This window comes from Salvia miltiorrhiza, chromosome 1, assembly GCF_028751815.1.
Source record: "Salvia miltiorrhiza cultivar Shanhuang (shh) chromosome 1, IMPLAD_Smil_shh, whole genome shotgun sequence".
Taxonomy (NCBI): Eukaryota; Viridiplantae; Streptophyta; class Magnoliopsida; order Lamiales; family Lamiaceae; genus Salvia; species Salvia miltiorrhiza.
This window is the reverse complement of record NC_080387.1, coordinates 8,409,116-8,427,078: the sequence shown is the minus strand read 5'-3', so window position 1 is coordinate 8,427,078 and position 17,963 is coordinate 8,409,116. Positions and strand designations below refer to the sequence as shown.

The 17,963-nt window shown below is 39.4% G+C and overlaps 1 long non-coding RNA gene across 1 annotated transcript; it reads right to left on the bottom strand.

The window, feature by feature from the left end:
- Nucleotides 1-3,171: 3,171 nt before the first annotated feature.
- Nucleotides 3,172-6,030, bottom strand: LOC131006498 (uncharacterized). The gene is made up of 3 exons (XR_009095554.1): nucleotides 5,800-6,030; nucleotides 3,987-4,062; nucleotides 3,172-3,474 (listed from the first exon to the last, which is right to left on the bottom strand). It is a non-coding gene; the product is annotated as an uncharacterized LOC131006498 (long non-coding RNA).
- Between the last annotated feature and the right edge of the window lie 11,933 nt (nucleotides 6,031-17,963).

Here is a 17,963-nt window from a genome sequence, read left to right as displayed (position 1 = left end):
AATCGAGTCCCTGATTGTGGAGACCCAGAAAGCACTGGCAGCGACCCAGAAGGCCCTTCTGGCCTTCTTCAAGCATCAAGGGTTCAGGTACCCACATGCACCTGCCCCTTGAATTCTACCCTCCCTAGGATGTTAGTTTTTAGTTTGTTTTGTTGCGTCTTTTTGTTTTTGTTCTGTTCGTTTTGTTGCGTCTTTGTGTTTTTGTTCTGTTTGTTTTGTTTGCATTTTCTTGACCCCCTCTACACACCCACTTTGCCCAAACCAAAGTGTGTGTGTGTGGGAGGCCAGGGCGTCTGTTGTTGCTTTACAGGGTAATCCTTGTTCTCGCACCCTTTGCTTTAAGGCAAAGTGTGTGAGTGGGAGGGAAGACCCGGTATCTTTTTATGTTTTTAATAGTTTTTGTGTCAAGCATGCTGTACAATCGATGTTACTCAGTTGTGATGATTTGAAAGTGCAATTTTATGAGTGAGATTATGCAAACTTTGTGCCATATGTAGTTGAGGACGATGGATAGGGAATTGGGCATACCTTGTGAGGATTTGAGCTTTTAAAATTGCTTTATGCCCAAAACAATTCTTTCTTTCATTGTGTGAATTTTGACATCTTGATTTAGGGTGATGCTAGAACTTGCCTTGATTCTTAGTCGAACCCTGTGTACATAGTCTAGGTGTGTTGAATGATTTAGGCAAATTCTTTCTTTAGCCCACTGAGCCAAACTGAGCAACCCTACATCTATCACTTGCAACCCCTTTTGAGCTTAATAATTCTTTTGAATTCACTTATAAATTTGCCTAGATTTGAGCCGTCCCGGTCAAAACTGAACTTAAGGGCAAAAGAAAGGGAGATAGTGTAGTGGATCCTATGGGGCAGAACTAGTGCAAATAAATTGTAAAATGGGAAATCTAATCCCAAAATAGAAAAAGTCCATAAAAATAAAAAAAAGAGAGGAAGAAACAGAAAAAAAAAAAGAGGAAGAATGAAGGGAAAATGTGCTTAAGCCCGAAAGAATAGGCAAGGATCAAAAGAATCTGGGAAGTATGTTGCCCAGAGTGAAGTTCAGAATGACCTTAGCCTCGTACCAAAAATTCTCACCTTATGCCTTAAGCCACATTACAACCCATGAAAGACCTAATGAGATGCACCTAGGGCTTTGACTAAAGGGGAAGACAATAGAAGATAGGCAAGCTTATGGTCAGAACCCAATCAAGATGTCCGGAGTGTAAATACGAGCCTAAACATTTGAGAGAAAGAGTGAAAGGGGAGGAACATCCTTATACCCAGAACCCGATCTTGACTCAACTGATGGCAATTTTGATTGTTTGATCAAGCTACTTGTTGTTTCTTTTTATTTTCATTTTACTGTTGGACTGAGAGAGTATAGCATGCTGTGTGTTTTCGTTTTACGTGTCTGTTTCGTCCGCGTCTGTACTTGGGCAAAAATCATGCATGCACGCTTGAGGACAATCGTGTATAAAGTGTGTGCGTGTGATGAGCCCAGGTTTATGCTCTGTTTTTGTGTTTGTTTTAAGTCTAGATCGAGTCTTTTTCCTTGTGTTTATGTCGTTTGGTCGCCTGGGAGGGCGTAATTCAATGGCAGGACCAGCTTATGGGGAAGAGGCCAAAATTCCAGAGAAGCGGAGTGCCAGAGGATTCAAAAGGGCCAGAGGAATCAAAGCCGCCAGCGGATTCAAAAGGGCCAGATGAATCAAAACCGCCAGCGGATTCAAAATGCCAGAGGAATCAAAGTCGCCAGCGGATTCAAAGGGCCAGAGAAATCAAGCTGCCAGCGGAATCAAAGTGCCAGAGCAGCGAAGTCGGCTTTGCCAGAGGAATCATCCGAGCAGTGGATTCAAAGTGCCAGAGCAGCGAAGTCGACTTTGCCAGAGGAATCCTCCGAGCAGCGGAATCAGCCGAGCAGAAGAATCCTCCGAGCACTCCAGGGGTCGAAAGTGCTGTCACCTCTCGTGAAAGAGGTATGTGCCAGAAGCAAAGGGATTTTGGAGCAAAACCACCCCTTTTGCCCATAAGTACCGCACGAGAGCTGGCAGGCAAGAGAAGGAAGGAAGGCAAGAGAAGACGGAGGCACAACAGACGGGCGAGGAAGGAATGCAAGTGGGAGTCCGAGAAAGGCGGAAGGCGGCAGCTATCCAAAAGAGACCGATAAGGCCAAACCAACGCCTTATCCAAAAGGAAACATATCTTCACGAAGATTAGGTCTGAAAAAGGATAAGCATCTCTATGCTTGCATGGATCCGGCCGCACCTAATGGGCTGGGCCTTCGTACCCTAATGACTCCTATAAATACCCGACGAGCTTCACAAGCCAAGGGTGCTGAAATTCCGTTCTGTTGTGCATTGTTTGAGAGTTGAAGCTAGCCCAGGCTGTGGGCGTAACCTCGTACTTTTCTGTTTATGTTTTGCACGGCACTTTCGGCCGTAGGTACTTCGATTTTCATTTAAGTAATTTCAATTCCATTTATGTTTTCCTTTACATCTTTTGCTTGTGTTATTTACGTTATGGTTGGCTAAGTTTATATTCTGATTTGGGAAAGATGATCTAAGCATGAATAAATAAACTTGAGAGTTCTAATTTGAGCATAACAACTATATGAGTATATTCCCGATACACTAGGTTTGATTCCAAAAAGGTTGTAACAACTTGGTTAATTAATTGATCACTAGTTAACTAGGAAGTTAAGTAATAATTTGGGCATAAGGCGAGTTGCCATCGACCTCCAAAATAGTACAACTGGTGTTGGAGCCGTGACTACTGTGAAATATCGGCGTAAGTGTCAAGTAGGTCTATTTAATTCTTAAAGCATTTTGGGCAAAGCACAACTAGCGATAGGCCATCGCAGAGAGCGTGGATGTTGTCCGGGGTAGTTGATTTCCATTAGCTGACCCTTCTAAGGGATCATAAACTGAAAGGATAGATTGGGCAAGGGGTTTGTTGTGTGCGTGAAGAGTGACAATAGGGGCACAACAATTCTTATGCCTATAACCACTGGTATGCGAATATAGTGATTAATTTTTGCACCAATGATCGAGTGTCAATTCATGTTTAGTGATTCAAACTCAAGTCAGAATTATTTTGTTATTTGATTTATCTACTTTGTTATTTCAGTTTAGGTGTCACGACCGGCCCTAATTAAGGATAATTAAGCCGGGGAAACCGTGACTAATGGAGGGAGATTAGAAGCGGGGTAGAAAGGGTATAATCAAACAAGGAAGGATCACATTTCATCATTTAACAAAAGAAATATTTATAATATAACAGAGGTTTAGTCGTATAAACTCAAATAACTAGTAAGTTCAGATATCTCTGACTCAGCCAAAACAACATAAAACTTCTGAGTACGCAGCGGAATAAGGTTCTGATTACATGTATGAAGACACGTAACCCTAGAGTTCATTAATACATAATAAAGCAAAAGAATCTCGCTCGTCACTTCATCACCATCGGTAGCTACTCAACCTGCACATTTAGAAATATATGCAGGGCTTGAGTACAAAAGTACTCAGTGGGCACGTATGCCTAAGTATAAAAATACATGCTTCAAAACTGTAAATTGTCATGCCATAATAAACAGTACAGCAAGGGAGTTTTTCGCTAAAAGGCCCAAGCTTACTAAATTCATTTGTGATTCTTAAAGTTCGACTGCAGTCTAAGTTCTCTTGTAATCTATCATATCTGGAACTTTGTGCCGGAGAGGTGGCCACCTCTCACGGTCACTTGACCGGCCAACCCGCTAGATGACTCACGGTCACTGGTGTACACTAGCCTTGGCAGGATAGCTATCAACTGCTCAGGACCCGAGTTCGATTGCATCATTGGCAAAGCCAAAGCAGATAGATATCATACTAAAATTTAAACATTTTATGGCAAGACAATACTTGAAATAACTTTAACTCAAAGATTTTATCATGAAATAACTTGCTTGAACGTAACATTTAAACTCATTTGATATATATGAAAGTAATGCCCACCTGAATAGGCAAAGCCTGTCGTTTAACCTTATCTCTGAATCGGAATAGCAGTGCTAATCTTTCTGATGCTCAAAGCCTACAAGAAATCTATTCTCAATAGGTCTCCTTGAATCTAATCTTAAGTCACGGTGAGTTGCTTAATATTCTATGATTCACTTAGCCGGGTTTTCAAAATTTAATGAATAAATAATTGAAAACATTTCTCTTGAGTTAAGAACACCAACAATATTCTTACTCATATTTCTTTAATAATTGGAATTATAATTAAAACCAATTAAATACTTTTATTGCAAGTAAAAATGCAATTTCATGTCATGCTTAGCATATAATAAGTAATTTACTTAAAATATGCACATAATAATAATTTAATATTATTATGAAAACTAGTCTTTGAAATAAATTAATTAAACTAATTAATAGTTCAATTAATTAAAATAGGAAACCATTTAAATAGATGAAATAGGGCCCATGCTTAAATAAATAATAGCCCATATAAATTTAAAAGATGAGGCCCAACTCAATAAAATAGGAATGGCCCAAACTGAATAAAATAAATCGAGCCCAGCTAAATAAAATTAAAATCGGCCCAGGCTTTTAAAAATCGTAGCCCAAATCTATTTAAAAATCGGCCCATCACTCATAAAAATCGGCCCAAATACTCGGCCCAAATCATTGAAATAAATCGGCCCAAATGAGAGCCCATCACCCAAACCCAACTTTCAAGCCCAACAACCCAAACCTACATCTCTTCTTCCTCAAACTCACGCCGCTCCATCACTACGCACACACTCACACAAAAGCTGAACCTCTCTCTCTCTCTCTCTCTCTCACGGTTCACGCCAACCCGCCGCTGCAGCCTTCCTCCGGCGAAGAGCCGGCGACTGGACCTCTCCCTCTCCCCCATCTTCTTCTCCCTCGTTTTCCCTCTACCTGCACAACCCGACAGCCGCAGCATCTGGAACCAACCACCGTCTCTGTCTCCCTCTCGGATTCAGGCTCGCCGAGCCCTTGCTCAACTCTGGCCGACGGCAGCAGCTTCATGCCGCCACCATCGCCGCCGAAGCTTGCCGAAGCAACAGCGGCAGCCGCTGACGACGCTCGGCTCTCCCCTCTCTCATCTCCCTCATCGCACCAACACCCACAGACGCCATCCCTCATACTCTCTCTATTCTCCGGCGACGCAACAACAAAAGCTGCCGCCGACCGGTGACTCCGACTCTCTCTGAATCGACGAGCAGCAGGAGCATCAAGCCACCGCCGCCGTCGCCAATCCTCCCTCTTCCGTCCTCCCTCGATTCTCAACCCCAGCTCTCTCAACTCCCCATGTTCTAGGTTCGGCAGCCGCGGTCATTGGCTCCACGCCACCACCGTCAGCACACCTCTCTTCCATCGCCCTCTCTGCCTTTCTCTCTTCGGCTGGTAACAGCCGCCCTCCGTGGTGCTCGCCGGAGGAGCAGCAGCGACAAGCCGCGCCACCCTCGGCGTCGCAGCCACCACGCCACCGTCGACAGTAGCAGCAGATGAGGCGGGCTGCCATCGGCACCCTTCCCATTCGCTCAAGACCGAAGATTTAAAACAGGGCTTCAAGACTAAATCCTTTCTTTTCATTTTATTAAAGAAAAACATGTTTCATATGTAGTATGTAAACACAGATGGTATGCACATGTATATGAATGCTTTGTTCAAAAGTCTTCATTCAATTTATAAGTGAGAGTAAGTGACGTGCATACACAAAAACATGAATTGTTGTCTGCTGTACATTAGAGTTTTGAGTACTGGAGGAAATCACTGAAACTGAATTTGGGATGCTAACCGTGAATGGAGGTAAAATGGGCAGAGTGATTTGTAGATGAAGTCTTTAGAGCTTTCAGCTGAGTTTGTGGAGTCCGTGTGGTATAGCTGAACTTCTGTGGGTGTAGCTCCGCACTTAGTTCCTTGGTATGTAGGAGAAATGGTGAGTGGAAGGGAATGGGGGGCAAGGTATCGTGTGAGTGGGGAGAGTGGAAAGGGTGAGTGGAAGTGAAAAGTGTGAGTGGGTGGGAGTGAAAAGTGTGAGTGGGGAGAGTGGAAAGTGTGAGTGAAAGTGAAATAAAAATATAATAAAAAGTCTTTCGGTTGTACTATGAAAACTGTAATAATCGTTCAGTGTTCGCTTAAACAAATAGCTCGTGTAGATGCTAAATGTTAAATTAAATAAATATGCAATGCATATTAATTCAATAACTAAATTTACAAATGTTTTTGTAAATTATTTTTGTTGGAATTAAAAAAATAAATTCATTTTCTTTATATCCGGCGTGAATCATCTTACTTCTAAATTCGAAAATAAATTCTAAATTTAGCTCGAGGAAACGGGGTATTACATTAGGTTGGATACCCGTTCTGCCCACAACCATGTTTTGGTCAGAACACTACATAAAACAAAACCTTTTTAGTGACACCCTTGCAGGAGAAGTTACTGCTCAGTTCCCTGTGGATTCGACTCTGGACTTACCACTAGCTAGTCTAGTTGTGGGCACATGATTATTTATTTGCACGAAGCTCAAACGACAGCTCCGTCACCAATGCAAGTGTGCGCAGGACCAAACTTGCGAATAAACCAAAAAGATCCATGTTGAGTGGCTCGTAACTGAAATGGACACTGATTTCGATATTTACATTTGAACGTAATCCTATCCATGTCAGAACGAGGAATTTTGAATTATGTTCGACGTTCCAAATGCCACAACCCAACAGCTATCTTAAGCAGTTCTTTGCTTTCGAAGATCGAACCTTCGCTTAGTTCATCGGGATTTGGTATTTCATCAAGTCTACCTGCAAAGAGATTCACTGTAAAATCTTCTTGAATGACAGGAACTAACCAATTCCTCATCTTCTGCGATGCTTCTGGGCCTAAATCTTCAGATAAACCTCATGGATTTGTTTGCATAATCATAGCCATAAGCTCGCCAATCCCACCCTCTCGTCGTATCCACGCAATATGCTCTGCAAATGTTCCATAATCCACTTGAACTGACTCCTGCTCATCTGCTTCTGCCTCCTTCTCATCATCCCCATCAGACTCTGTTGATAGGACATACTCCTCATCAACAATGTCATCGTCCCCAATAGATCCTGTAGTGTGATAATTCATGGTGGAATTAGGATTTGTATCCAAAAACCAATTAAATCCTCTCATCTGGTCTGAGATTGAATCACCGAATGAAGTGGGCAATGGAATATGCTCATATGTGGACGAAGAAGGTATATCCACTGAAGGTCGATACACTTCTTGTTGCGGTGGACAACTACTCCCTTTCTGAGTCACATAAACATGTGGCTCGACCTCAGTAGTGCATAATCGGACAAGTTGTTCATTAGTACTTAACAAAGAGCGGATCAGCCTACCACTTCGAGTTCTTGATAAATAATATAGATCATAGCTTGGATTGAAAGAGTTTGCAACCAAATAATAATCAATATTTTGTCTTAACTCCAAAATACTTATATTATCGGCTCGAACATAACAAAATGTTGCACTCCCACCATTGCAAAGAATATCATTCCAACATCCTCCATAATTCACAATAATATTCTTCCACTCCGTCATCTAAAACAACAAAATGAACACAAGAATCGTATTACAATTTTGTAATTATTAAATTGAAGTGAAATTCTCAATGATGTAAATTCAATATAGCAATTGCTACAAAATTGAAACTACCTAATTTAACAAACATTTATGCCCATTAACATGATAAAATAAAAAAAAATCAAATTATAAGAAATTGTCATAAGTGGCGCTTGCAAAATCATAAATTAGAGTTGAGCAGTCCCACGAAACATAATTAAATCATAAATCATAAATCATAAAGTTTAAGAGACAATAAAACCAACATGCTGAATACAAATAGCATAAAATAAAAATTAATTAAATATACCTGGTTCCGGACAAACTTTCCTTCGTAGAACAAACAAACTTCAAATTTCTAGTGTTTCTTAAGCCCCAACAATTTTTTTGTAAGCTCGTAAGTTTGAGATAAAATTTGTTCTGTTCTTTGCTCATCACAATTTTTTTGTGAGCTCGTATATGGACAAATTAACTTAGTTTACCCGTGAACTAGTTGTACCTTTTTTTTAACATATCAATCACAACAATTTTAGTATAGATGTTGTGGCTATAAATCTTCACGTGAAAGTGAATGAATTGTGTAACCATAGTACATCAAATATAACTTTTTTGCGCATGAGATTCTTCACGTGAAACTGCATTGTTTAATGCGCATTGTATTTTTAGAGAAATTAGATAATAACAAAAAATAATACAAAATTAATTTTATGATTAGAATTGCACAAGAAAGGAATACAATTGCGCAAAGATCAATTTAGAAATACAATATAAATTGAGCAAGAATAGAATACAATTAAGTTAGGAATTCAACATTAGAAATACAATTGCGCATTGTTATTAATTTAGGAATACAATATTATTAAGAATAAAATATTAATATAGGAATAAAAAGCGTAATATTAGGAATACAATTGCGCAATATCATTAATTTAGGAAGACAATTGCGCAATATGATTAATTTTGGAAGACAATTGCGCAATATTATTAATTTAGGAATACAATTAATTTAGGAATATAAGATTAATTTAGGAATACAATTTCACAATTTCGCAATAAATAAAATCACAACTTCTCAAGATTAATGTGGAAAAAGAAATACAATATTAAATTAGATTAATTTATTTCTGGACCCAAAAACAAAAATACAAAATTAATGAAAAACAAATATACACATTAACTACATCAAATAGTACTATGCGCAAAATTAGTAATATACACATTTGCCTACAAAATTAATGGGAAACAAATATACACATTAACCTATTCTGCGCAAAAATTATTAAATTTCAACATATTTTTTGCGCATAAAATACAACAAATGCGCAAATCTAACCACTCATCAATTATGCGCACAAATGCTAATTTTGCGCATACTTATTGCGCAAATTTTACATCTATGCGGCAAAAATTGGTTCCGTCAGTTAAGGGAACATTGAGAAGTACACAAAATTCTAAATTATATTTCAACAGTCAATCATTGGTGTCCCTGAATGACACGAACCACAGCTTTTCCTGCCAACAAAATATTAAAAAAATTGGATGGATATGGGGTGTAGCTACTAAAAAAAGTGGGTATTTCAAAAATATACTTTTCGGAATGTGGGTAGTATAGAATTCCCCCCTATTATTATTCTCTAAAGGAATTACCTGTGAATTTTATATTCTTTTTTTTTCTTGTTTTAAAAAGTCAGCCTTTCTGGATTTCCTTAACACCTTTTCATTAAGTTACCAAACCTATTCATTTCAAATGTAGGGTTAAACTGAAGCTGGTGATGGAATCTGAATATCATGCTTACGCTAGCTATATGAATAGTTTGGATCAACCTGTTCCCCTTCCTATTCTATTGCTCACAGTTAAAAGAGTGATTTGTGTTGCTGCGATTTCTAGGAACATGCATCTGATTGTGAAAACCACTTTTCTGGTTCATGTGTCCTTGCCTATGCCATTTTGGGTCCTCTTCCCGCGGTTATGATTGTGTTCCTAACTCTAATACTATTTATTGATCTGAGCATCACCTCATAATTAGCACATAGTATCAGTGACGCAGCTTCACTGTGGATTGTAAATAATGGATGAGAATATCTTTATGCATAAGAAGCTTTGCCAATAATTTAACGCCACTGTTGTCCTATACAAGAGATCTAAGATGAGTCAAATCTCTTCGATGGTATTTTTTCCTTAGATGCTAACATCCGAAATCAAAAGGAACTACTATCTTTTCTTGCATGGGTAATCTTTTTGGTTATATAAGGTCATGTGGTAGATAGAAATAACAAGGTAGATCAGACATGGTATGCATTTCAGGCTAGAGGCCCCTGCTGGATGTGTGGGTTGGGGTGGGGGTTGATCTTCATATTTTCAGAACAACAAGTGATAAAAGCCAAATTGTATATATGTGTATATATACAATTCGGAATTTACTACTATTAATTTTCATGCAGTTCTACTTGATCCTATGGATTTTGACTGCTGGCTGCGTCATGGGGAGAGATATATCTTGCTTGCTAATTCAGATAGTGGGGTTTGTAGCCGCCACTGGGGTAATCATAGCTCAGTGGGGAATGCAGTATAAAGGTTAGTATATATGCCCTGTTTGATATAAATTTTATTTATAAAGTGAAAAGTTACACCACAACAAAATATGGTTTTCTGGACACCAAAAAGAGCCCCAATATGTTGTCTATATTATGCCCGAGATTAATTTCTAGAGACACATAAAAGTGCCCTTTAAAGTATTTCGAAATATATTGATAAATTTATAGAGATATTTATTTGTGCCTTCAAATGAAATATCGAGACACTTATGTGTGTCCTTTGCTTAAGTATTGGGACAAAAAATGTGTATCCTTAAAATTTGTTTTATGCCCAAATTAATGTTATTGGGCACTTATTTGTGTCTTTTGCTTAAGTATTGAAACACAAAATATGTCCCCTCAAAATTCATTTTATGTCTCGAGATTAATATTACGGGACACTTATGTGTGTCTTAAGATGAACATAGAAGGTACTTATTTTAACATTCATTTATCCCTCCGCAACGCGGCTGATTTGTCACTTAAGGCTAATTTATCCATAAAAACTTATGAAATTATTAACTATATGTCTCTATATTTAATTAGTATTTAATAATTGTCCCAAAATTATGTTTAGAGGCACTTGATAAAAAGTGTTTCCGCCTAAGTGTCTCAATACATACTTTTTGTTGTAGTGAATTAAGACCAATTCTCTTACTCCCTCCGTCTCACCACTACCAAAAAAACGCTCATACATAACGCATCACATGACCGTTCAAGAGTACCGCCCCCACTTTCTCTAGCGGGACGAGTTCAGCCTCCACCTCGGTTCCCACTTTCTCCAGTGGGACAAGCTCAGCCCCAGGCCCACCCACAGTTCCCGTTTCTACCGGTTGGACCTTTGCAGCCTCATCCACGTCCGCTCCACCCTCTCGTGGGACCACCTCCTGTGCAGGGTGGACCACCTCCACTAGTTCAGGGTATATTTTACAATATATATATATATATATATATATATATATTTAAACATAATTACTCATAAGTTTTGATTTAGTGCATGGCTGGGACATGATATTGTGTCTACAATGGAACAAGAAGAGACAACTTTATACCATACATGACTTATGGCCTCAGATTCATCCGTCAATCCAACGTCAGATGCAGCTGAATGGATTGCCTACATATCAAACGGTAATAATTCCAACTTTTAATTTTATGATATAAATTATAATTAAATTTTTCTAATGGATTTTATTTAATTTATTAGAGTCAACTCACTGGCCAACTACGTCAACAAATGTCACACCCCAATTCTTGAATGAATTCATAGAAATAAACAAGGAACAACCTTGTTAAAACCAAAATAATAAGATAACGAGTCGGGCTAGGCCCCTTTGGATCACAAGTTTTGTTTCATGTTTCTGACAACCGGCGTTCATTAACATAAAACTAGAAATTTCAAATTGAAACTCGACATGAAGTCATCTTAAGTTGAGAAAATAAAAGGTGTATAAGAGTTATTACTACAGCGGAAGTCTATATAGAAATTGAACCCTAGCATCAGCTCAGTCCCGTCAGCACCGGCCAGCCAACCTGAAAACATTTGAAAGTATTTTTGGGCTAAGTACTAATGTACTCAGTGAGCATGCATTTTCATAAACATTTCATATTTTTGTAAAGACAGTTTATCCAATCATACTTGACATAACTTAGAAGGTTTTAAAGTGAAATAACTTCTAAGCATGTTAAAATAATTTCTTTCATTTGTGCGCACATGTCACACGCCCTTTCCGTTACTCGCTGTGATCCCGGACCTTTTAGCCACCGACGGATCCATTACTCCCGCTTGCTTGAACTAAGGGCGTAACCCAGCCAAGTTCCCATTTGGGACCCAATGCTCCGGAACACATCCCGTCGAGCACCCTTATAACGCCTCATACATGATTAGTGCCCGATGGAGATCAACCCACCAGGTCAGCTAATAGGTGTACACAATTCTCAAATAACGTGTTAGGTCAAGAGAGAACCTCGATCAATTCATTGTTGCGAGCCTTAAACGGAGCAGAGTGCACAAAATAATTTATTGGATAAACAGTTTGCATTTTATTGAATAAACAATTTGCATTTCATTGAAACATTTTGAGCTTAATAACTCAATCATACTTTATACATTTGGAAAGTAAGCCCACCTGGTTAGGCAAAGCCTGAAGATCATAATCACATAAACTCATCTTGGGAAAGCAGTGCTAATCCCCTTGGTCCACAAAGCCTACAAGAAATTCTATCCTTAATAGGTCTCATGAAACTAATCTTAATTCTTAGTGAGTGTGCTAATCTTTCTATGATTCACTTAGCCGGGTTTTCAAAATTAAATAAATAAATAATTGAAAACAAAAGTTCTTGAGTCAAAGACACCAACAATATCTTTACTCGATTTTTCTTTAATAATTGGATTTAATGAAAACCAATTTAAACCATAGGTACTTTTATTTGCAAAAATGCATATGCAAATTCATGTCATGCTTAGCATATAATAAGTAATCTCTTAAAATATGCACATAATAATAATATAATATTATTATGCAAATCATCTTTAAAATAATTAATCAAACTAATTATAGTCAAATTAATTAATTTATGGACTACCCAAAATAATTAAATGTAAGGCTAGTTCTTAAAATTTCGCAGCCCAAGCAATTAAAATAAAGGCCCAAACTATTAAAATAAAGTCAGCCCACGTAAAATTAACAATAAAATGGGGCCCAGCCTAAAATTAAAAATCGACCCAAGATGACATAGCCCAACTCCCTCAAGCCCAAACCTATTTCTCCCTTCCTTCTTCACATAATGCGCCTCCCTCCCCTCAATTATCGTCTCTCTCTCTCTGCCTCACAATGCACACACACACATAGCAGCACCGATCTCTCTCTCTCTCTCTCTCTTCCGGCCGCCGCGACTCATCTCCGGCGAAGAGCCATCGACTGTCATTGTTCTCCCTCATCTCTCTCTCAATCGTGGCCCTTGCCTCGATTCCCAGCGAGCGCACGGCTGGAGGGCCGCCGCCGTCGATTTCGACCCTAAGCCCCTCTCTAAACTCCAGCGCCGCAGCTCCTCCTCCGACGAAGGGCCACCGTCGGCCATCTCCCTCATTTTTTCGGCGACAGCAGCTAAGCCACCATCACCGGCACCTTCCCCCAGGTCCAAGCCCCAGGAGCCCTAACCCTTTTTCTTTCCCTCTCTCCGTCCGTGGCCGAGCGACAGCGGTAGGGCCGCTGCAACCCTGGCCTCCCTCTGCAAAATCCATCCTAGTCCAGCCACCGCCCCAACCCGATTCACCTCTCCTTGCTCCGATTCCCGACGATAGCAGCTGAAAACCAGCCACCACCGCCTGAACTTCCTCGTTTTCACTCAAACAGGCCGACAATAGCAGCAAATGAAGCAGACTGCCGCCGGCGCCCTCTATCTCCCTCGGCTCTCTCTCAAGGTTGAAGATTAAAAACAGAGCTTCAAAATTAAATCTTTTCTCTTTTCTTCTTTTCTATACATTCACCGAATATGTAAAATCATTTGACACTTTGATATAAACACATGCGTGTATGCACAGAATATGTATGCATATATATACTATGAATGTCATTTTTTTTAAAAGTTTGAAATGTGTTGCTGTGTATATATCGAATTTGTACATGATTTGGACAAGTTTGAAGCTTGAAGCCCGATGTATGAACAGAGGTAAGCAGAGAAGAGTAGGTGATTACCTTCTGAGGAATTTCAGTGAGTATTTGATCCTACTTGCTTGCTGGAAATGAAAGGTTCATAGATACAAAAATTATTGAATTGAAGGCTCTTAGTCATAAGAGAAGAAGGTAAATGAACTGATTTGAATTTCTTACTTGTATGCTTGGATTCTGGCAAAATAAGCTTGTGGAGTAGATGACAGTTGAAGAATTTCAAAATAGTTGAATTACTCTTCTATGGATAGAAGAGTGCAGATTGAAGACTATAATTGTGGAGGTTGCAGGGAGAGGTGGTAGGAGTAGGCTGTAGAAGTAGGTGATGGGGAGTAGGCTGTAGAAGTAGGTGATGGGGAGAGCATGGCAATAGGGGTGGCTGATGGGATGCATGAGTGAGGTGGTAGGAGTAGGCTGTAGAAGTAGGTGATGGGGAGAGCATGGCAATAGGGTGGCTGATGGGATGCATGAGTGGAGTGAGTTGAGGGAGAGTTGCTGGCTAAAAGTTGATGAAGCTAAAGGGAAGAGTATGGGCTAGGCCTATTGTTGAGTGCAAGTTAGGTGAGGTGAGATTTGATAAATAAAATGGATAGAATTACTGGAACTTTAAAAATTTCTCAGGGTTCGCTAAATAAATAGCTCGTGTAAATACTTAATTGCTCAATTTAAATAAATATGCAATGTATAAGAATTTAAATAACTAATTTTCTTACAAAAAAATTTATAAATCATTTTTGTTGGAATTAAAGTAAATTCATTTTTATTCTCCAGCGTGAATCGTCTCATACTTCTAAGTTCAAAATTTACTCTAAATTTAGCTAGAGAAAAGCGGGGCGTTACAACAAATGCACACTTTTTGGCCGAATTTGAACCGCCATAAGAACAATGTGAGCCGCGCTAGACACGACGAGTCTTTTTGGCAGATAGACGACGCCTTATCTGTAGGCCCGCCCTCATGAGGGCGGGCGGGCATGGGAGATGGCCCAGGGCCCCAAAAAATTAAGGGCCCAGTTTTTTAATAGTATATCCCATTAATTATAGGGTTTATGTATACTAAAAAATTTAGATAACCTAATTTATTGTCAAAAATTCAAAGTTCAATTTCAAATTAATTTGATGATAATTTTGTAACATAATTTTGAGGGCCCAAAATTTTAAATATATCTCATTAATTATAGACTTTATATATACTAAAAAATATTGGGCAATATAACTTATTGTCAAATTTATATTATATTAAAACTTCAAAGTTCAAATCGAAATATAAAATTATGCTGACAATGCCAGTTATTGACATACTGTTATACTAAAAGGAGCTTCTCAATTTTAAAATCATTGAAAACGCATTTGAGATCGTCAATGTCCCTAGAGAGATTGAATGATTTGACAATATTTATATATATAAGCTCAACCACTTTCAAAAATAGTAAGTTTTGTTTTCCTGTCAAAAATCACCTTACTATTTTTGGAAATAATTTTTTGTTTCTATTTTTTTTATCAATTTCGTCTACACTAGATAATAATAATAATAATAATAATAATAATAATAATAATAATAATAATAATAATAATAATAATAATAATAATAATAATAATAATAATAATAATAATAATAATAATAATAAATTCATACAAAAACGTACTAAAAATTTAATAAATGTAAACCATATTAGAAATTCTATTTTTAAGATATATATATATATATATAATTATTTATCTACAAATTTATTTTTTAATTAAATGACGATTTTATATAATAAAAGAAAAGAAAAAACCTAAAAAAACCCTTGAGAGCACAGAAAGAGCAGACTAAGGGCCGAGCCTCATTAAAACCTTTTCACGGAAAACCCAGTGGGAAAAACCGTGAAAAGGAAAAAGATTACTCGTCTAAACACAAGACGAAAGTAGGGAAGAGCGGAAGGAGATACAACTCCGAGATTCAGAAAATCAAAATCAACTGAATCCCCTAAAGAAAACGTCCCCAATAAACAGAGACAAAAACCAACGGAGTCCGACCAGTAGCGTCCTCTAGCCGAGCGTACACAAACCCGGAAGCACTCTACCGACACTCCATCCCTCACCAAACCAGGGCAGCACAAGCTCAACTTCATCCATCGCCTCAAAACCCACGCCTCCATCAGCGCAAGAACCAACGTTTCTGACGCAGATGGCTATGCGAAGCCATGTCAAGTCGAACCGTAGCCCTAATCTCATCAATCTCGTGCGGCCACCACCCTTCCGAACGTTGTTGGTTAGCCATTATATCTGCCGCCTTGTTTCCTTCTCTAAAGATGTGAGAAACCTGCAGCGAGAAAGCATCTAACATCTTTAAAATCCTATTCCATGCCGCCTTAAAACGCCAAGGCACATTCAAAGAACGAGAATTAAGAATGGATATCACGTAGGTGGAATCGGCTTCAATCCAAAGCTTGTGCCAACCACGATTGTGAGCAATTTGAATCGCCGAGATAACAGCCAGGAGTTCCGCTTCAAAGGCAAAACCCGAGCCACCTTTGAAGTGAAAACAACCACGCACCACATTCCAGTTATCTCTAAACACCCCACCTGCAGCAATAATGCCCGGAGCTCCCGTCGCCGAGCCATCAGTATTCACTTTGATCCACGGCGCCACCGGTGGCCACCAATGCACCTCCACAAACTCCGGAGGAGGAGCACTCCTGGTAGTAACACCCACTGCCCGGAGAATCAGATAATCCGACCAAGAATTCCACATGTATCCTAATTTAGCAAAGTTATCATCAATCTCTTTGAAAGCAACTTTCACAGTGTGGATGACACGACTTGCTTCGAACTTTTGATTATCAAAGATACAATTGTTTCTCTGCATCCAGATGGCCCAGATGACCGTGATGATACCCGCTTTCCAGAAATTACCGGTGAGGGGACTAAGTTTATACTGCCAAGCTGCCACCAAAAAACTATGAATATCATTCTCTTGCAACCCTTGCGTGAAATTAAACCACCCAAGAAACGTAGCCCAAATATTCTTCACGCATTCACAATTCCAGAAAAAGTGATTCTGAGACTCACTTCCTTTTAAGCAAAGCAAACAGACGTTAGGCGTGATCATACCGTAGCGGATAAGGCGATCATAAGTCGGCACTCTATTATGAAGAAGACGCCAACAGATCAAAGAACGTCGAATCGGAATAAAAGATTCCCAAAGCCAAGAACCCCAAGACACCTTCGGAAAATGATGACAATGCTTGTTGAAGGCCAGCGCAGTAGTGACATTTCCGTGCAACGATGGTTTCCAGAAACGCACATCTCCCTCAGTACCAAGAGGAGTGAGTAAAATATCACACACTATCTCAGGAAAAGCATTAATAAAGGCTTGCGTGAAATGCCAGACCCCATTGTAGAAATAATCAGCCACCGATTGAGTAAGAAACGGAAGCATGAAATGCGGAATACCGCATTTATTCATAAGATTATACCCAAGCCAGTCGTCATACCAGAACGAAGTAGAAGCCCCGTCACCAATATACGAGTATGAATCCGCCACCAAACCATCAATTTCCTCGCGTAAGCTCATCCAGATAGAAGAAGCAGCCACCATAGATTTACTACGCCCAAAACGATCGAGATATCTATCTCTAATCAAATCATATCCGAACTCACGCCCACCAATCACCTTCCACGCCATTTTCATGAGATAGCTCTTATTCATGAGCTCGAACGACCTTACCCCGAGACCGCCCTCCTCCTTAATCGAGCAGACCCTCTTCCAACTCACAGAACAAGATGGCGTCTGCTTGATGTTGCCAGTCCAAAGGAAATTACGGCAGCACGCATCGAGCTCCTTAATAAGAGCAGTCGGCCATCTATAAACCATCATGGAGTGCGTCAGGGAGCTTTGGATAACCGACCTGATCAGGCAAATCCTCCCAGCCATCGACAAGTGTAATCCCTTCCATCTCGCGAACTTGTTGATCACACGATCATGTATCGGTCGAAGATATGAGGCATGCACACGACCCTTAAAGATAGGAACCCCAAGGTAAGTAATCGGAAAGTTGCCCTGAGAAAATCTCAATATGCTCCGAATAGCCCTGCAGGTTTGAGAAGGAACTTTGCTAGTAAAAAAAATTTGCGACTTAT